General features: G+C 56.6%; 1 protein-coding gene across 5 annotated transcripts in view; it reads right to left on the reverse strand.

Moving 5' to 3' along the window:
• Positions 1-21898, reverse strand: part of ZNF516 (zinc finger protein 516) — a 126569-nt gene that overhangs the window by 22758 nt on the left and 81913 nt on the right. The gene's annotated exons all lie outside the window — the stretch shown is intronic.

Below are 21898 nucleotides of genomic sequence, written 5' to 3' on the forward strand. Positions count from 1 at the left end.
TGCAGCCTGTGGTCAACACAGAGGCTGGGCCGGGACACCGCTCCCTTTGCCCACGGGATCCCGTGGCTGCCTCAGAAATGTCTACGCTACGGGCTGACTTCAGACTGATCCAGAAAGGGTCCCTATGACTCTCTCTCACAAGGTCCAATGTTCAAGTCCACAACCTTGACACCAGAAGCTTCCCTTCAGAGGCATGAGAAGGGAGGGTAAGTGAAGCTATCCGTCCCTGCCTTTCCCAGGACGGGTGTCCAAGAGAAGGAGGGCACCCGGGACGGGGACCCCGAGCTCTGCAGCTAGAGTTCCCACCTGCCATGCTCCTGCAAGAGAGACAAGAGGGGTGCGCGTGGACGCCCTGTCACCGGCAGGCCTGCCTCGTCCCCGGCCAGGCTGCACTGGGAATCACCACCAGCTGGGAGCTGGGCTCCGTGACCTTTGGACCCCAGGTGCTAAGGCTTCTGCCGAGTCAGACTAGACCACAACCCAAGGCGACTCAATCCGACTTGAGAAAAATTCCGTTTGACGTTTGCAAGGATGACTTCGGACATACTGAAAGACGCAAGTCAACATTTGGAAGGTCCACCGATGTGTCTGGATGTCTTAAAACTTCCCGAAGTACAGAGGACAAATGCATCACAGACACACCACCAGAGGGATTTTATCTCCCTGGAGCCCCGTCACAGTGGAGGTGGGTTATGATGTCAGGTGTTCTAACAAGGGTTAGATACTGCTGGTCTTGGAGAAAGAACTCTTAGAGACTTACACATTCCAGTGGAATCTAGGGATCTATTTGCAAAAATACGTTCTTTAAACATTTTCTAAGACTCAGGAATCCCATCGAATGGGCATTAAAAAAAAAAAAGTATTTCAAAGGGATCTTCACGGAAGCAGGAAGGCGCCCCTCACAGGACACATTTTCACACAGCTCTGAAGGGGAATAGTACCAAATGTTCATTTTCAGTTTGGAGGTGGTGAGCCACTCTTAAGCCATTTTCAAGGATGACGTCCACATAAAAAACGTGACTGGCATTCGTGATGTGCAGAACGGGTGAGGGGGTAAGACCGAGCAGGGATAAGCGTTCAGATTCCTGTCGGCTCCAAAATGCTAACCCTGAAGCCAAGTCGGGTATGTTACGTCCTGCTCGGAAGGGCGCCGAGCAGCCCTGGGAATCTCTGGACAAAAGGGCACTTAACGGGAGAGTAAACGTACGGAAACCTGGTGGCCTTGGTTCGATTCGCACTGATGCTCAGAATGCCACAATCACTTTTAAATTTTCAAAGAGAAATGCCAGGGGCTGGGGCCTCGTCTCTCCTGTGTGAAAGGGACACGGATTTATGAAAACACACGCCGAAGACCATTAGTCAAATTCCTAAGTTGGAACAGGAGGCCGGTGCAAACTGATGTTGCACCTCTGCGGGGGTTGCAAAGCACACCTGTCGAAGTCCCCGAACTTGACGCTCCCAGAAGGGCTGACAAAACACCACAACCGAACCTCCAGAACCTCTGAGCAAGACACTAAAACACGAGGCGCACGTGACATGACACAGGTCATCAAAGGTCATCAAAGCCATCGTGGGGCAGGGGCAGAGCTGTTGTCACAGGAAGCCGGTCACGGAGCAAAGGAACTCCTTCCCGAAAGCCTTCCAACCGCAGGAGGGGGAGGGCAGTTCAGAGTGGGGACACTGACCATCTGAGGTCAAAGGAGGGGGCAGGAGAGCAGCCCAGGAGCCAGGTGATGCTTCGAACCAGGAGACGGTGGTCATGACCCCTGGAGCCCTTTTCTTAGGGAGGTTCCTCAGGTACAGGGCTGGGGACTCCCGGGTCACCGTGGAGAAGGCCCAGCCCGTCTGCGACCTCTGTATCTACAGCTGCCCCCACCAAGCCAGTGGGGTCATTCAAGGCTGCCAAGCTTCCGGGCATCCAGACCAAAAGCAGGCACAGAGGGGCCGCCCCGGGGCCCCAGGGAAGCGGGACTCAGGTCTCTGCTCCCGGGTCCTTCAGTCCCATTTCCAACTTTACTCACAGGCGTTTCAACTAGAAGTGGACCTCCCACAGGCCACACCCGCCGGGCATGAAGGGTGCCTGCACGTCCCCAGCCACCTGCTCCACGAGCCACACCTCCTCGGTGGGCAGCCTGCCCTGAGCACTTGATTAGGCTTAAACGGAGGGCGCTGGGTTCTGAGTTCCAGGCCTGATGTGCCTCCATAAACAGCTGCTTGTAACCTTGACCACCAGGCTAATAGTGTCTGCAGCTGAGAAACAGGCTCCGAGGGGTACCGCTGGTCTCTTGCCTGCGGGGGCTGCAGCTGTGACCTCCCGCCAGGGCACCCTGTCCCGAAGCACGGTCCTCGTGCAGAGTGGCCAGACCTGCACGGCCCCCAGGAAGCACGCCTCAGTCCCCACCCTGCGTCCACATATCCAGTGCCACATGACACAGTAATTCCTGCCACAGTCACACATGTGCACACGTGAACAGGTGGGTGCGTGCAAAAACATGCCCATGCATGGGTGCACAAGTGAACAGCTGTGTGCGTGTGAAAACAGGTGCATGAACGCGTGAGCACATGGGCGCACAGAGTGAACAGCTGTGTGCGTGTGAAAACAGGTGCATGAACGCGTGAGCACGTGGGTGCACACAGTGAACAGGTGTGTGCGTGTGAAAACATGCACGCAAGTGTGAGCACATGGGCGCACAGAGTGAACAGGTGTGTGCGTGTGAAAACACGCACGCAAGTGTGAGCACATGGGCGCACAGAGTGAACAGGTGTGTGCGTGTGAAAACAGGTGCATGAACACGCGAACACATGGGCATACACAGTGAACAGGTGTGTGCGTGTGAAAACAGGTGCATGAACACATGAGCACATGGGCATACACAGTGAACAGGTGTGTGCGTGTGAAAATGCTCATGCACGCGTGAGCACATGGGCGCAGAATGAACAGGTGTGTGCATGTGAAAACAGGTGCATGAACGCGTGAGCACGTGGGCACACACAGTAAACAGGTGTGTGTGTGTGTGAAAACAGGCACATGCACACTTGAGCACATGGGCACACAGTGAACAGGTATGTGTGTGTGAAAACAGGTGCATGAATGCGTGAGCACATGGGCGCACGGAGTCAACAGGTATGTACGTGTGAAAACAGGTGCATGAAAGGGTGAGCACATGGGCGCACACAGCGAACAGGCGTGTGCGTGTGAAAACAGGCGCATGCACACGTGTGCACACACATGTGGACATGCACAGTCATCCTTCCATGGCCTGCTCTCTCCTGGGCCCAAATGATGTGTGTGGGCTACACGCGCCTTAAATTCCTCAGTTTCTTTCTAAATAGGACCCTCCTGGAAATGGCTTCAAAACTGCAGCACTAATTAGGTTTCTGAGGCCGTGACACGCGCCCCACATCTGTAGTTGCTCGGCTCACTGTGTGTGTGCACTTGCACAAGCGCACGGACGCACACCTCCCTCGGAGACCCCACCAGTCCAGGAAGTTCAGGGGAGCAAGGGACTTCACAGTTTGAAACCCCTGAAGCAACACCGTATACACACACATATGCATACACACGCACACGCGCACCCACGATTAAATCGAGACACGCAGGAAGGACATTCGGTAAGAAAAATTACTCCCCTTTAACTTTCTCTAATTCTTTTCATCGTGGGAAGACATACAGAACAAAAAATTCACCACCCGAACCATCTTTCGTGCTCCCCTTCCACCTTGACGACTGATCTGGGTTTCACTGTGCAGCCCTGTTTCCATTTTATACCCATCTTTAAGGCACTTAATTCTTAGCGCCTATTCGGGCCTCTTTTCTTTTCCCCTCAATTAATAAACCCACCCCTGAGAAGCAGGCCTGTGCATCGCTGCTTGGCTGAGGCAGGTGGGGCCCAGGAAACGGCCCCATGGAGCCGCGGGCCTGGGTCCTGTCCTCGCCCTGATGCAGGGGATGCTCGATGGGGCCGCTGGCCGCGGTGCACCTGCACTCCTGCACAACAGCCTCTCCAACTCACGCTCTGACGGGCTGCTGCTCACACTGCAAGCAAGATGCTTGCCTGAGCCCGCTGCCCCTCAGGGCTTCGAGGAGGGACGCTCCTGTCTCTCCTTGTGCTCTGCTTCCTAACGGTCGTGATCTATTTCCGAGAATGACAGCTCTCATGTATGGAATCTCAAAAACGTAAAGGGCTCTCCTAGCCTCTCCGGATCCCCAGGGAGCGCCTGTAGGTCCTGCCCGGGGCTCGGGCTCGGCAGGAAAGGGCTGCCAGGGGAACCCAGCATCCACAGGAGGCCTGGAGCCGCCGACCCAGGTGCAGCCAAGTTCATCATCTCAGACGCGGAGCTCCCCCCCAGCAACGGGGAGCGAGAAAGGCAAGGAACACAGCGGCAGATGCACACACGGCCTTCAGTGCCGGCCTGGTCCTGCTCCAGGCTGAGAAGGAAAGGCGGGGGGGACTGTCTTCAAAGGTAAAACTTCCAAGCTATTAAAATTATACAGAAGTCGGAGATCCATCACTGAGAATCTTTAAAAAGAAAAAAGTCGGTGATGCAACCCTGATTCGAAGGAGCCTTGGAAATACCAGTGCCCTTCGCCCCAAGCCCAGAAATGGCTGTGCTGGGATCACCACCAAGAGGTCCTTCGACAACTGCACTGTGGTCTCCCGCTCTTTATCTCCACAATCTCCTTTCTAACAGATACATTCGAAAAGCTTGACTGATTCCTCTTTTCTGCCGTTAGCCTCTGCAACGGATGCCGTCACCCCCACGGGACGTTTGATTTACTCGGCCGAACACCTTTAGCACTCAGCATGCCTTCCGGCACCTTCCAGCTCAGCAGCACATGCTACCGGGGCCGTGCCCACACCCTTCCTGCCCCAGCACGAAGGAGGAAAAGGCACCCCTGGATTCCCACCCGGCCCCCCTGCCAGGCTGCCTGCCGGGACCTGCGGGCCGCGAGAACCGGGCCCACCGTGCAGCCCTGCTCCCCGCAGGGAGGTGGTGCCCGCTGGGCGGCTCAGCTCCAGGGACAAGCGTCCACAGGGCAGGGAACAGCGTCTCCGTGCGACACGCTCGGCTCGACCACATCTGTAGACGAGCACGTTTCTCTCGAGGCCCTCCGCCCCCACGACAGAATGCAGCAGCGTGTTGGTGCCGCACGCCCGGCACACCTGCCTCCGGATCCCTGAACGCCCCACCCCTGCGCGTCTGCGGGGCTCCAGTCGCACAGAATAGCAGCGCAGGCGGTTTGCGGAAACGCTGGCATGATCAAAACACATCTTGCAACTGACCCGCCAAGAAAGACGAAAGTCTGCGTGCCTTGGTGTTTTCGTGTATAAAATTTACCCCAAGGTCGGTAAAAAAAACAAAACAAAAACAAAAACAAAAAACACCCAGCACCATAAAAGCCCGTGGAGTATATGGCATGATTCCGTCTGTGGAAAGGCTTACTACGCCGATTTTTCAGGGGACAGGGCGACGCCTGGGCCAGGCCTCTCCTGACAGTCTAGGGACAAGACGACACAAGGCCCGGCTGAGAACCCTGAGCAGGACCGTGAGCTGACCGGACGCCCCGGCCCAGGACCAACAAGGACAAAGGGCCTGATGGTGGCTGTGCAGCCACCGTTACTTTTATCAGCGGCCTCAACGAAGAAATGGGACGAAGGTGTTTATGATATCTAAGTCTGCCACTCAGCTAGGAAAGAGCCAAAATCTTCAACAAAAGAACAAAGATGCAAAAGTTCTCAACAAGATGGAAAAGCTGAAAACTAACAACATACAGTCCCACGAGGAAGAACAGAAAGCACAGAAGTGAAAGGTCTGGCTTAAGAGCTGTGCTGTGAAAAAGACGCCAGGGTCCTAGGGGACCACAAGCTCAGTGTGTCAGATCAAGGACAGCATCCTCAGGCCCAGCCTGGGAAGCAAGGACACAGGGGAGCACACATCCAGAAGAGCCCGGCCCCAGCTCGGAGCCAATGCTAAGAGGAACCAGAAGAAGGGAGCGTGTCCGAAACAGGCCTGTAGGGGGAGGTTTCTGGAAACCAAGCAATGTGAGGAAGGACTGCAGGCTCTTGGACTGTTCTACCCAGAATCGAGGGCTGAGGCTGTACCGCCACAAACTCTGACATTCACTCAGTACGGAAGGAGCGAGGCAATGATTTGTTCATCAAGGGCAGCGTTCTGTCTGCACGCTGGAATCATCCGGAACGACATGAACCATCACTGGTAAGAAACTCCCAAGGCCAGTGCTCAGACCTAGAGCCGGCTTTTCAGGGGCGCAGCCCACACCGTCAGCTTTTTCTCCAAAGGCCTCTAGGAGATTCAAACGTGGCCCCGACCGAGGACAAACACCCGGGGTCACCGAGGACCTGGTCGCAGGGGAGGCCGGCGGGGAGAAAGCTGCGTGGGAGGAGCAGCCACGGCTCCCGGGGTGATGCGAGCGGAGCCCCAAGTCAGCTCCCGGGAACCGCGTGGCCGCCCAGCCCACCGGGCCTCCACCTCTGAGGCTCAAACAAGGGACCCAGTGACAGGTGACGACGGAAATGAGCCGCTGAGCCCTGGGCTTCCTCAGTGTCCTCATTTCCATGCGATTCCCCTTTCTGCACAGGTACGCCTATGGTGTAATGCTTTGCCACTGTGTAATCGACAACTAAAAATCGCACGTTACCGGGGCACCTGGGTGGGCTCGGTTGGTTGGGCGCCCGACCCCTGACTTGAGCTCAGGTCGTGATCTCACAGCTGTGGGTTCGAGCCCTCTGTCGGGCTCTGTGCTGACAGCGCGGAGCCTGCTTGGGCTTCTCTCTCCCTCTGCCCCTCCCCCGCTCATTCTCTCTCTCTCTCTCTCTCTCTCTCTCTCTCTCTCTCTCTTTCTCTCTCTCCCTCTCTCTCTCCCCCTCTCTCTCTCTAGCACATTACTCTATCACCCAGGGGCTACCGTGCATCACTCAGTAGCGGCGGGGTGCTCAGGGGGGACGGGGTTTCTTGGTTGGGGACTCTGCGTTCTTACGGGAGCCGTGTCTCTGGTCCCCAGTCCTCATGCAGAGCTCACTCGTGATGCAGGCCACCTCGGGTCGCTGTGTTCCCCACGTGACTCTGCCCGTTTGCGCTGCTTTTTGTTAAGTTTATTTATTTATTTTGAAAGAGAGAGAAAGAGAGAGAGAGAGAGCATGCACGCACGTGCACTGGAGTGGACGAGGGGCAGGAGGCGAGGGAGCGAGGGAGAGAGAATCCCAAGCAGGCTCTGCGCTCTCAGCACAGAGCCTGACACGGGACTCGAACTCACGAACCATGAGATCAGGAGCTGAAGTCAAGAGCTGGACGCTTAGCAGACTGAGCCACCCGGCGCCCCCGACCCCGTCCTACGTCCATTACTTTCCTATCTTCCCACTCTTTGGGTTCAAACAAACAACACAACAGAAGCTCCTCATGAAGCACAAGACCAGGAACACAGTTCCTGACGGCGGACGCCCCCTGGACCCCCTCAGCACACCGTTCAGAGTGAGGCAGCAGCCTGCAGTGCGCTGAGCGCCATCGGACCGCCCCTTACGGACTGACTTGCCCCCATTATCAACGGACTTGTGACCAGTCCCCCCAGTGAGCCAGGCTGTGTCAACAGAGGACTCATTCGGGCACCGAGGTGAGCACGTCTTACAGGACCGCAGCATCTGGAAACGTCTGCGGCGGGGGCGCAGGAGACGGGAGGGCGGCTGGTCCGTCCACACGCGCTGCCGCTGCCCCACGTCTGCAGCCTTCCCCACAGGGCCACGTCGCCGGTGGCTGGGGCCCGCGCCCCGCTGCCCGTCAGCCAGGCTACCCTCGCGAACGGCACGGGGGTCCGCGGAGCAGCTGGCACGACCTGGAGACCGTGCGTGATCCCGGGCCAGCACCACCCAGCCTGGTCTCAGGGCAGCGGCCCTCAGGGCGTGGCCCCGAGCTTCTGAGAGCCTGGCCTGCCGAGGGACGACTCACGTGGCTGTCGTCACCTGCCCGGCCCCAGCCCACGGGCCGGGCCACCCACCCGGACGCGTGAGTGTGGTGCTGTGGCCAGAGGGCCCGTGCTGAGCCCTCCGCGCTGGTGACCTGCTTGGCCGGCGTGTCTCGGGAGGCCAGTGCTGCTGCAGACGGGGCAGCCGAGGCAGGGAGCAGCCGGGGGCCGGCAGGTGTGGAGCCCGGACCCCAGCCCGTGCTGTGGTGCCCTGACGGTCCCTCTGTGCCCTGACGGTCCCTCTGTGCCCACAGCTCAGAGGCCTGACTCCGGGGCTGCGGGCACAGACGGCAAAGCTGGCAGGTGGGCCGGGCCTTCGGCCCACACGATGGAACCATGTGGCCAGGGGCCTCGTGGCAGAGAGGAAGCAGGGGCTGGGCTTCGCACGTGAGGACCGTGGCAAGCGTGGCCCCCGGGGCGCGGACAGCGCCAAGTGCGGAGGGCTGTTCTCCGAGGGTCGCGGCAGGCAGCCCTCCTCCACCCCCGACCGCAGGGTTCCGGGCCGAGGGCCTGTTGGCTAATGAGCATACCAGGCGCTCTGGAACATTCCTCAGGGGCCAGGATCCCGGGGGCCCAGGTAAGGGCAGCGGCGGCCACACGTCGGCCATGCCAGCGTCGCCCGGCGACCCTTTCCCACCGCAGGCTCCTGGGCGGCTTCCAGACCCCCGGGCCCCAAGTTGAGAGGAAGGAAGATGGAGGGGACTCCTGCAGGTGGCCGGACAGCCAGATAAAGGCAGACAGGAAGGCGACAGCACGTCCACTCTGGCCTGGGCCCTGGGGCACGGAGCCCGAGGGCCCGGGGCGCAGGACATCACAGGGGACAAGCACACAGACGGGGCCCCAGGGCGCAGCGTGGCCGGACGCAGAGGAAGGCCAGGGACGCTGAAGACGCAGGGCGGTGGCCCTTCCCCCAGTCACCGCCCAGCTCTCCGCCTTCAGCGGTGAACGAGCGGCTGAGCCGCCACCAAAACCAGTCCCATCCCAACGCGGAGTCGGCGGAGGCCTCGGACAGGACCCGTGTGCTGCACAGAAGGCCCGCGGCCAGGCTCGGGTTGGCCCTTTGCTCCTTGACCCCACGAGACCGAGGGGTCGCGCAGAGGAGCAGAGGGCGAGGAGCACCAGGCTCCGGTGTGCAGGCTCTGGGGCAACACGGCTCCAGGCACATGGGGGTCTCCAACCAGGAACCGGCACAGGGAGACCCCGCGGGTCGCCGAGCGGAGGGCGGGTGGGGCCAGGCGAGCAGGGGGAGCGCGGGGCCACATCCGGCCTCAGTCCAGCCACCACACTTTGCCCCAGGCAGAACCACGACCTGGGGGGAGGGACCCGTATTCCAAGACCGTATGTCCCAAGCTCCCGCCCCGCCTTCCCTTTCAATTCCTCTGCTCTAACTACACGTGCAAACCCGCTCACGTAACGGCAGGAATGCTTTACAAGTTATGGAACAAGGTCACTGAGATGGTCTGCAAAATGCCGTGTTAGGGACACACGTGCGACCACGAGGAAGGGGCTCAGCCTAACCCAGCACGAGCACTGACCAGCGGGGCGGGCCTCCGTGCGCCAACCACACCACCCCTCAGGGCTCTGTGCTTGCCGTTCGCTCCGAAACACGGCGCCCAGGGAGTCACCAGGCTCCGCTCCCTCGCCAGGAGCCCCTCCCAGACCACCCTGCATAAAACATCAGCCCCCGCACACCCCATTCCCACTACCCCGCTGTGCCGCCCCGGCATTTCTCCTCCCTGCTGTCGTACGTGGGTGTGCGTGTGTGTGTTTCCTCTTTGCCTCTCCCGGAAAGGACCTGAGCTGCCAAAAGAGAAACCGCGTTTTATTCCAACGCTGTTATTGCCGGCATCTACCACACCTGGCATGAGTAGATGTCCCATGAATGCAGAGCGAATGATCGAATGAACGAACGAGCGCAACAGGTCATTTAGGAGCGCCTCAGTGGCTCAGCCAGTTGAGCGTCCAACTCTAGATCTCAGCCCAGGTCTTGATCTCAGCATCGTGAGTTCAAAGCCCGCGTGGGGCTCCAGGCTGGGTGTGGGGCCTACGCAAAAAAATAAAACGAGTCCCTTCATGTCCAAGATTCACACGTACAGAGACAGCACATAGGAAAGGACCTGCGAAGCAGGCAGTGGAGTATGAATCAGTTAATTCAGCACATACTTCTCAAGGGCCCACAGAGATGAGAAGTAACGCACGTGTAGGCAGTCACAGGACCTCAAAGTCCCGGCAACATACAGCAAAACTACTAACCCAGGGGGGCGCCTGGGTGGCTCAGTCGGCTGGGCGTCCGACTTCAGCTCGGGTCATGATCTCGCGGCCCGTGAGTTCGAGCCCCGCGTCGGGCTCTGTGCTCACCGCTCGGAGCCTGGAGCCTGCTTCGGATTCTGTGTCTCCCTCTCTGTCTCTGCCCCTCCCACCCCCCTCTTTCTCTTGCTCTCAAAAATAAACACTAAAAAAAAAAAAACAACCTACCAACCTAGTTACCAACCTGGCGTGTGTCGGGTGGGGGTCCTAGGAATACAGCAGCGGTAGTAAAGCCCGTGTACGGGGCAGGCTTGCGGGTCTTCGCGGTTTATGGCACCAGGACCCCTGCACCGCTCAGACCTGGGGCGCTCTTAAGACGACCCACCCTCTGCAATTTCTCGGTCCACGCATGAAATCAGACACCTGCTCAGACTTTATGAAGAAAAGGTCCAGCTGGGACAATATCCTTTGTCTAGCTTGCGCTAAAAAATAAAGACTTCCTATTATTAAGGCTGCCTTCCCACTGCCAAGTTCCCACAGACCTAAGAACGGAACTTGGATTTTTATCACGGCCACAACCTAACTGAGGCTGCCCGTTCACCGTCCCCTGTGCCAGCGTCATCAGCCAGGCCACAAAGAGGCGTTGCCGATCACCCAGCTGTCCGTTCTCCAGCCGCTAGGGCAAACCATCGAACAAGTACTCCACCTCTGTGATCGGCACAGACCGCACCTTCTGAAAAATAAACTAGATATGGGGCGCCTGGGGGACTCACTCAGTTAAGCGTCCGACTCTTGACCTCAGCTCAGGTCACGATCTCACGGTTTGGGAGTTCGAGCCCGGCGTCGGGTTCTGTGCTGAGTGCAGAGCCTGCTTGGGGTTCCCTCTCCCCCCGCCTCTCTGCCACTCTCCTCCCTGCTCGTGCTTCCTCTCTCTCTCTCAAAGTAAATAAACTGAAAACAAATTAAAAAAAAAAAACAGTATTTTTGAAACCAATGTGAGCTGAATATGAAACAGAGAAATTATTTTTTTTATTTCCCAGGGAAGATGGGCACTGTGCAGACACACAGGCCCCACACGGTGATCTGAGGAGAAAAGATCTATCTCAGGAGGGTGTGTGGATGGGCTGCCTCCTCCCAGCGTGGCCCTGAGCACTTGCTGGGGGAGACTCAGCTGCCATGGGGCAGGGGCTCAGCGTGGCTTCTCCTAGACGGAACTGTATCTAGGTTGGGTGCACTCAGGGTGAAGTACTGGGCCTCACGTGAGCGGCAGATTTCCAGAACCGTTCACACTGAACCCAAATGATCTCAAATCGCGCAATTCTAGAAGCATCACCTTCTCTCCAAAATAGGGTGTGTGGGCACCCTCAAACGGACAGCGCGATAAAGCACATCAGCAGTGACTGAGGTGGCCCGGCCGGCTGCCACCAACGGCGAGGACGGCCCAGCGCACCTGCCAGGGTCCCGGTGCCGCAGAGACGCTGGCACGCTGCCTTCCTGCCACCGCCCCGCGACGGCGCCTCCCGGGGGGTGTGCCAGGCCGCGCAGGAAGCAGGAAGCGGCCGCTTCTCCAGGGGCCTCCTCCCACCTGCGGGGAGCCGTGTACAACCGGAGGACAGAAAGCCATCAGCGGCCCCACGCTCTTAATCTAAGATCCAGGCATCATATTTGCAGGGATGACCCCAAAGGCAGCTGTGCTCTGGCCGAGAGCAAACCGCGTATTCAGATGGCCGGCTCTCCCATCGCAGCAGCTGTGGTTACAGACGGCCTTCGCGCCTCTTCCTACTTGCTCTCTTTGCTGAAAAAAAAACATCTATGAACTAATTCCACAGAGGTGTATGCGCGATGTGTAGGTACTTGGGACAGAAAATGGCCTCAACCCTCACCTATACTAGAGATGTGAGCCTTAGAGGGCGCAGACGATAACCCCCCTCCAGAGATAAAATACCCCAAGCAATGCAAGCCTGAAGAAATCTAGAAATTGAGAATCACTGGGTGAAAAAAAGTCTAACATTCAGCAGTTAATTTTATTATTTGTGAGTTTCTAGTAACTTTTATAGCAAGTGTTATGAGTTACAAAACCCTCGATGTGACAGGAAAAACATTACAGTTTTTAAATAATGTTTCTCGGCAATTCTTTCATAACCTTCTTACCTGTCCTTTTTTAAAAAAATTTTAATGTCTACTTATTTTAGAGAGAGAGAGAGAGACAGAACACATGAGCGAAGGAAGGCAGAAAGAGAGGGAGACACGGAATCCGAATCAGGCTCCAGGCTCTGAGCCATCAGCACAGAGCCTGATGCAGGGCTCGAACCCACAAACCGTGAGATCATGACCTGAGCCAAAGTCAGATGCTCAAACGACTGAGCCCCCCAGACGTCCCCCTTCTTACCAGTCTTAAAAAGAGACCACTGGTAACCAGAAACAGTGAGATCAGAATAAAGGTAAGCTGTTTGGGGAGCAACGGGCATCGAGATTTGGCTGAAGCCTGGGAGTTACCCAGACAACAGACATACAATTAACAAAGAGAAAACTATACACGTGTCTGTCAAAACACAGAGTCCCTGGAAAGATATTTCGGCTAGAGAAAAACCCAGGAACGGGGGCCACTGATTCTCAATGAAATGTGATGAAGTCCTAGTACTCGGCCGGAAGTGAGAGGCAGGAGCGCTGTCGTCATGTTTTGGATACGACGTAGAAAATGCTTAAGGAAAGTGCCAGCTGTCATCTCCACGGGGTGCGGCTTTTCAGCTAAAAAATACGTACGGGCTTTCTGTGCAAGTGAAGCAAAGGAAATACAGAAACACACTGCCACAGGCTGGCCTAACCTGGAAGTTCTCCTTCTGGAAAAAGGAAGGAAAATAACCAGGAGCCAAAGACAGAAGGACGCAGGAGAACAGGTCAAGAGCGGACCTGCTTCAGGAGCTGCGTGATCAAGAAGAGGCTGCAGCAAGCAAGGACACAGTGATCCCCTCCAAGAGCAGGAACACCACCAGCATGGAAGAGAATGCCCTGGGGCGGGTGTCACTTCACTCTTCCTAAGATGACCGTCTTTGGAAGTCTTTGTCCATAGAGAATAATAAAAATGGCTTCTAACGGTCCAGTATCTATGGAGGACAGTTCAGTCCTACGGTCAGAAAAACTTCTTTTGAGGAAGTGTTTTAAATCTCTCTCATTTACGTCAGTACACATGCAGCGTGAACTACAAAAAGAAGCAAGTCTAAATGATAAGCAAAGTGCTGGTCCTAAATTAATGGGCCACAGCTAAGTAATCGTAGTTTTAAATTTTTATAAATGAACATATATTTTATTCCCTAAGTTGCTCTGGCTACTTTTCCTGTGTGACTGAGTACAGTGTACAAGTTTTCATTTTAAACAACTGATCTATTAACGTAAACTTGCAGTAAATTGGAAAAGTTTAACTTATTTACGTTAATAGAAAAATAGGTAAGTACATTAGCATTTTGGAAGCCGTTATTTTCATTTCTGAAGAAAAACCGTTACAAGTTAAACACAGGATTTCTGACTAAGTTAGCCAGTTTCCACAAGAAAATCCAAAGCTCAAAATCTGGGAACTAACTTTTTCAAACACTTTCCTATTAAGCACTAAGCAAAACCAGGTTTTAAAGGTTCATCAGGTATCTCGAGTCTCCACGGAGCCCTCAGCTGTTGAACGGCAGGTATGCTCTACCATAAACACAACCACATTCTAGAAATCTCGAACTTGCCAACTGCATCCTGACTCAAGTATAAAACACGTCACTCGGTAGTTGCTGTGCTTAAAAACATCCTCTCCTTGCTGAAGTGAACAGAATTCAAGCCTATTTTCATAGCTGCTATCTACTGTATATGCCCCCCTCCCCCCCAAATCTAACAGCAAACTATAACTCGCCCATGTGAAAAAAAATGCAAATGCAAAAAAAAAAGAAAGAAATTAAACAAACTTTACAAACCGTGCTCTGAAAAGCAACAAGCATTTCCAACTTGAAAGGAAAGGAAATCACATCCTCAAAGAACGAAGAACGGCCCAAGTAATTGTTGGAAAGAAGGTAATTGTAACCACTTTTGGATTTTGAAATGTGACCACAGAAACACAGACGAAGGACCAGAGCAGGACAGGTCAGCACTGGATGCTCCTTTGCCATCACCCTCCAGCCGGCCGCCTTCCTCACCGGGCAGGAGTCTAGAACGGCTGTCGAACATTACGAAGAAAGCACATGACTTAAACCACCTGCTTCTTCTCTCACAACAAGCGTTCTTAGGAGATCAAAAATGAGGAAGATTTGAGAAGTGACGCTGTAAACCTCCAGCCCAAGCGAACGGGACGCACGGGCCGGCAGTGATGGGGTTTCCAACCTTTTCTGCTGCTCAATTACCCGGAAAAACAAAACCCAAATTCCATGTATCTGCAAAGAAATTATAATGATCCTTTTTAAAAAACAAAGAAAATTGGATTATTTATTAGTCTCCGGGTTTAAAATGAGGCACGTGTCTGACCTGCAGAACCAAGGCCATTTCGTAACAGGGTCTGTGCTCGAGCTGCTGGGAAGAGGGCTTTCCGCGCGGGCGGCCACTTTAGGAGCCGGGCGCAGGGCGTCATGTGTGCAAGCCACCACTAGATGGCACCTGCTCACAACCTATAACCCTATCGAGGCCGCCACCTGTGTGGTCCCTGGAGCTCAGAACCGGACTGACCGAGGCGGCTCCTGACAAACAACACGATTTATCAGCAACGGACGCACACAAAGAATGTGCTTTAAATAATCAATAGAATCGCGCACACTTCTGAAACGGCTTCTTCAGCATTTAGACGTATTTCTGTTTGTGTGTTTGTTCATCAATATTTCCAGAGGGTTAAACTGAGGAGCGCTTGAAACTAATGACCCACTGGGGCGCGCCTGGGTGGCTCAGTCGGTTAAGCGTCCGACTTCGGCTCGGGTCATGATCTCGTGGTCTGGGCGTTCGAGCCCCGTGTCGGGCTCTGTGCTGACGGCTCGGAGCCTGGACCCTGCTTCCGATTCTGTGTCTCCTTCTCTCTCTGCCCCTCCCCCGCCTGTGCTCTGTCTCTGTCAAAAATAAATAAATGTAAAAAAAAAATTTTTAAACTAATGACCCACTTGAATTATTTGGCAAAAATGAAGTTAGAAGAAATAATATACGTGGATGCATTAGACTCTGGGGGGCTTTTTACAGCCGGCACCACATCCCTTCAACTGTCCAACTTGTGCAAACTTGATTTAATGTTCTAGCAACTGATTCAGGATACTTTGGTAATTTAGTAATGGACTTGAACGTTTGTATCGGCAGGTATGTTTACCGTGGCTTCAAACCAGTTCCTTTCAGAGTGAAAATACAGGAGTGATGTAGGGTGTGAGCATCAGGTCCAGTCTAAGAAGGTGGGGCTACGGTCCTTGTCTCTAGACTTACGTCCAGAGGTCCGAGTTCTAGTCGCATGGCCGCCGACATCCAAGACGGAAAACCCCCTTGCGCGGTGGAACCCAGCGCAGGAGCCAGCCTGCATCCCACAAGTGACACCCGCACATCTGTTACGAGTCCCACTCTGTGCTCTGCCCCGGGTACAAGTTAGCAGCAGCCCTCAGCCTCGCAGGGGAAACACCACGAATAGTAATTTCAGACTGTGCGTGGGAAGGAGGTGATAAACTGAAAACCATTTCTACAGTCGGTGCCTCCCTGTAGTTGGGGCTCCCGGATGGGGCCAGCCTGCACTTGCCCAGCTGACAGACCACAGGACACCCCAGGAGAATCATCAAGACTGCACCCCCCCCCACCAGCCACGTGTGCAACTGGGGCACGGCCGCCACATTTCTGACCCTTCCCCACCCACGCTCACTTGACAACAGCAGGAGGGCCCGGCCAAGGCCGCGTGGGCGGCCACGTGGAAGGCAGGGCCCAGGGGACTGGCCACGGCGGGGGCGGGCACCCCAACAGGCACCTGCACAAAGGCGGGAACACTTCAAAGGGGCGCACGGTCCACTGCACACGGGGCGAGGCGCGATCTTCTAGGTCCTTCCACAGACAGGACACTGCGTAGGTCAGCTTTGGGTCGCGTCACGCGTCGTTCCCGATGAGATGGACCGCGGAGCCCCGGGGACAGCTCTTTCCGAGCACTTGCCAGGCTCCGCCATCGACGTGCCCACGAAGCGAAAACGTTATTCTTTCGGGAAGCTAAACATCTAAAATAAACAGCAAGCATTTCTTCTGTCGTGGTTCTTTCTAGCTGATTCACGACACGGGTGGCCCTGGCCTAGCACGAAGTGCGCACCAGAGAGCCGGGCACAGGGAGGAGGCCGCGGAGAAGGCCGAGCAGGCCGGCGAGAGCAGGCGGGTGTGGACGGCCGTCTCCTCCACGCAGGACGCCGAGCTGGGGGTCGGACAGCCTTTTACGGTTACAAGTGTGTAAGCGAGTATAAAACACGCAGACTCCCTGTGTCGCGTGAAGTGTTGCAGGCATCGCGTAAGTATTAGATCTCAACCATTCTGCTCCAGTGGACGTACCCAGTGGAAAGAACCGTTTTACATTTGACTTGATAACTGAAGCAGCTCTTCCCAAATCACATCACTGAATTTTTTCTGGAATCTCAGGCAGGCTGCCTACACCGTAGCAGGAGCGGAAACCGTGGGGCCGCACTCAGAATGCTCTTGGTTAAAACACAAAGGGAAAGAAGCCCACGTCATTCCTCCGTCACTGACTTCTTCATCCCTTACTTTTCATCCGTCCCCCTCTTTTGACCAACAGGGAACCACGTTCCCCATTTTGAGGGACGGCTCGCTTCAAACCCCCCCCCACCCCGTCTGTACAGAGTCCAGACGGGAAGAATCATAAACTCCGGTGGACGATGCCTCTCAGAAGAACTCGGAAAAGCCCCGATTACTTCCTATTTTCTCAGTCATTCCAGCCCCATGGCTGTTTTGAGAAGCAGTTGCACAACAGGATTTCTGAGACTGTTTCCTAGGAGCTGATGACTAAGTAAGTGGGAGCCCCAAATCTATGAATTAAAACTTTCTTAAAGCGTAGGAAAGCGTCTCCATCAAATTCTGTTGGCTGAGCTCCAAGGGAAGGACCCCGTGGCCCTGTTGCCCCCGGCCCTGCCTGGCGTCCCTTTCGCTGAGTGGGTCCTGCACGGCAGGATCCCAACGGGGCCAGCCAGTAACTTGGCCACCGCGGTCACCAGCTTTCCGGGGCAAAGGTGTGGGGTAAGTGGGCCAAGAAACAGGGCTTTTCATCTGGCCAGCCACACCCCTTACTGCGTCTCTCCCCTATTTAGGGACATGGTCAGCTCTGCGGAGACATCCAGAAAACCAGCACCATTTTTAAGTTTATTTATTTTTTTGAGAGTGACAGAGAGTGCAAGCAGGGGAGGGGCAGAGAGAGGGGGAGAGGGAGAGAGAATCCCAAGCAGGCTCCACACTGTCAGCGCAGAGCCTGACGCGGGGCTCGAACCCTTGAACCGTGAGATGGTGACCTGAGCCGACACCAAGAGTCGGGACACTAAACTGACTGAGCCGCCCACGAGTCCCCCAGAAAAGCAGTATTGCTAAGCACTGACTCTGTGCAGGCAATTTCCAGACTTCGATGATGGCATGCATCTGTGCACAGGTATGCACGTGTGTGTGTGTGTGTGTGTGTGTGTGTGTGTGTGTGTGTGTGTGCATGCGTGTGTGTGCACGTGGGCTTGCGTGGGAGGTGACGGGATGGGGACAGCTTCTCCCGGGACTTACTGTGAGGGCACAGGTCCAGCCTCCGCCTTGTGCCTGACTTGCTAGAGACGTCATCGAAGTCGATACTAATTAGTTTTCTCTTTAAACAGAAACCTCACGAGCTGTTCGGTTCCCCTTCCCGATTCAGAAGTGAGCAAATTGCACGCCGCTGCTTCCCGATTCAGAAGTGAGCAAATTGCACGCCTCTGTCCAAGCACAGCTCACCTCTACGCAGCGGTGGGTGATCACATCACCAGGAACCAAAGTGAGCCGGTGGCCAGAAAGCACGCTGTGCTGAGTCGGCCGTGACCTCTCTGAGCCTCGCACCAGGAGCCCGGAAGGTTCGGCCACCTACCCGGGCTTTACCTGTTCTGCAAAGTCTACGGCCTGCTCTCTGATGTTTCTCCTCTGCACCCACGTGAGGGGAGGGCCCCCACGTCCTCAGAAGCCCCTGCAGGGGCTGCCAACACGCAGAACCAGACCCTCCCCGGGAGGACAGTAAGCTGCACCCAGACGGTGAGCAAGGCTGCTAACTGCAAAATGGGAACTGACATGCGCGTCTGACTCCTGTGCCCTGAAGTCACCTGAGAACGGCAGCCACTTGGCAAGGTCTACATCTCACCCCACCTCCTCCCCCTGACCTAAAACACACCTTTCTCTGGCTACTCCATTTCTGTCGCCCTCAGTTTATAACCTCCTCTTGTTTCAAAATGCTGCCAGCTTACAGTTCTACGCGGGGCTGAAAGAGACCTAGGGATGGCGACGGCAGAGTTGGAGCCAGAGGGTCAGCGGCCACAAACCACATTTAAAAATAGCCTGTGTTCGTGTCGGTTAATTATCCACAGGGCTGCTGAGTCACCCTGCTGCTCCCCTGGGACTCGGCCGGCCAGAGCTGCGCCCTGTGTGACAGCACCGAGGGCACGGCCTCAGGGCTGGGGTCTGCGTCCATGCGCCCACCCAGACGTGTGCACGCACAGGCACCCAGCTGCTCACACCGCACACGCGTGCTGCCGTGCGCCCGTCACACCTGTGACATCACACACACACACACACACACACACACACACACACACACGAACTTCCCGCAACAGAACCACAATATGTCTGGCTTGGGAAGACGCACAGGTCAGCCCCGGTCTGACCAGATAATCACACACATGCCCCCAAGTCCTGAGAACACACTCGCTTTCCCACAGCCGGACAATTACAAAGTCCAAGACCCAAAACCAGCACACCAGTCGTTAAAAGGAGAAAATGGGTGGCGCCTGGGTGGCTCAGTCGGCTAAGCGTCCAAAGTCAGCTCAGGTCACGATCTCAGGGTTTGCAAGTTGGAGCCCCGCGTCGGGCTCTGTGCCGACAGCTCAGAGCCTGGAACCTGCTTCGGATTCTGTGTCTCCCTCTCTCTCTGCCCCTCCCCACTCGTGTTCTGCCTCTGTCTCTCAAAAATAAATGTCAAAAAAAAATTTTTTTAAGGAGAAAATGTGTGGTAAGGCGATTTTTAAGACACGAATCTGCACCCGTAAGAAGGCAGAAGGACTGATCCCAGGTGCCACCGGGAGCTGAGTGTCAGAGCGCGAAGTGCCACCCTCCTGCCCGTTTGCGGACTCCAGCCCACGTCATGGCGCACGGAACACACGCACGCCAAAACTGGGACACGTCAATGCAAAACACAAACCGCTCACGGTTTGTAGGGCGTGGGTACAAATCACAGCCGTCACGTGCAACCGTCCTGAGGCCTTCAGAACCGCACTTCCAACTGCCCAGAACCCGGACGGGTCGCGGGCGGTTCTCCGCACCCTCACTCCTCGCTTGCTGGCCTCTGCTCGGCGTGTGCCGACTCGTCACCGGCGTGCCAGTTTCCACGCAGGAGCCTCTGAAAGCGCATAGGGTTCGCCGGCCCTGGGACAGAAACCGTGACGTCTCCGCTCTGCTGGCCACCAGGTCGCAGGCGCGAGGACCTCAGCCCTCCACTCCTGCCCAGAGGCTTCGGCAGGGCACCGGCCGGGCGGGTACCAGTTTCTGGTAATGAAGGTGACCGAACAGCAGCTCACGGCGGGTGCAGGAAGCGAAGCACGGACCCAGGGAGGCACGCGTAGGGACCTACGGAATCACCGCAGAGCCAGGAGGGCAGCGAGGGCAGTTTGTGCGGGGCCCCAGGTCCCCGTCCCTACTCACTGCACTGCAACCCCCACCCACCCCACGCGGTGCGGGTGCGGGTGCGTGCGCGTGTGGGCACGTGCATGGGGGCGTCCAGCAGACCGTCGTCCCCCAAGCCGTGGGAGACACCGCGTCCGCCCTCGCGGTGCCCCAGCAGCAAACGCCGTGCCCCGGCGCCCGTGGCACACGCCTGGCCTCCCGCCTCTCGCAAAGATTCCAAACCCGTGGCTCAGGCGTGCCGTGCGGGAGGCAGGGCCAACAGGGAGTAACTGTCCCCGAAAGCACCTGAGGGCACGCTTCCCTGGGCCCATGGCAACGACACAACCCATCGGGTAACAGGGGACACGGTCCCCAAGGAACAGGGTCGAAGACACCCCACAGCACACACGCTCTCGACACGTCCCAACGGGGCTGCAGGTTTAAATGCGACGAGCGGAGACCAAAGGACCAACTTTACCATCGAGGAGTGTGCACTTCACCCAATCCGTGCGAAACCCTAAGGACTGGAGGAGAAATTAAAGCTCAAGGAGTCTACAAAATGACAAAATAACACACATCCCAAGTCGCCGAAGAGCAGCGTAATGTGGGGACTGATGAAGGTCAGAAGGTCAGAAGGCAGAAATGGGGATGAGTGTGCATCCGAACGCCGGCTGCTAGGACAGGGCGGGTCTCCCTGTGAGGGCTGCCCCTCCACCGCCCCCAGGCAGGACTTGAAAGTGACCCGGGCTCTCCCGGAGCCAGAACAGAAGACAAGAGCGAAGACCTGGGGTCAGCCCCATGTGGACTGCCACTCGGCCTCCCCTGTCCCACGGAAAACGGGAAAGCGACGTGCTTCCGTGGGCTATGTCAGGGTCTAAGGGGGGGTGGCCAGTGGAGGGACACCTGGCACATGTCAGCCACTCACACCGTTGCCGTTCCAGGGGCAAACCTTTGAAGGGCCAGAGTCGGCCAGACCACCCCGGTGTATGTGAGCTCTCCCTCTGCAGCACCCTGCTTACCCTGTCCATCCACAACAGTTACACACACACATGTTCATCACGGGGGGGGGGGGGGGGTCCCGACGGCCCTCTGGCCCCCAGAGGACGCCTGCAAAGGTTGGGGACACTCTAGGTTCTCTCTGGGGTTGGGGGTCGCTGGCATCCTCGAGCGGAGGCCAAGGACGCTGTGAAACACCCTGCAGAGCCCACGACAGCCCCCCCACACACAAAGCCACCAGCCAGAAAGTCAACAGCGGAGAAGCCCCAGGCCACGGCCCAGAGTTCCTGGACTCCGCCTGGGGTGGCCACGGGCCCGTCTGCAGGACAGAAAGCCCAGCAGAGCCTCAAGCACCACAAGGCCAACTGGTCTGGTGGGGGACACAGCGGGACCCTGAGAAGACAGCCGGAGGTGCAGACAACAGCAGACGGAGAGGGCAGGGGCCCGTGGTGGTGCGCGGACCAGGAGGCGAGGTGTGCAGACCGAGGCAGCGGCATCCGGACGAGAGCGGAGGGGTCCGCAGACGAGGCCGGGGCAACCGGGGCCGTCCCCGGGCTCTTCTCGGCCCCCTTTTATCTCCCGGACACTGACGTGCGCCGTGACCCCACAGCGGGTCCGCTCACAGACCGTTTAAACACCACCACGGAGGGTTCGTGAGTTACACAGACAACCACAGTCCCAAATCCCCTCTCTTTACGCAACCCGCCATCTTGGTTTATGACTCCGTGAAGAAGCACGTGACGTGCGCAGGGCCACGCCATCACACCTGCAGCGGACGAAGGCCCCTTCCCCACACTCAGCCGGGGTCCCAGGACAGCTGCCCGC

This window comes from Felis catus, chromosome D3, assembly GCF_018350175.1.
Source record: "Felis catus isolate Fca126 chromosome D3, F.catus_Fca126_mat1.0, whole genome shotgun sequence".
Classification (NCBI taxonomy): Eukaryota; Metazoa; Chordata; class Mammalia; order Carnivora; family Felidae; genus Felis; species Felis catus.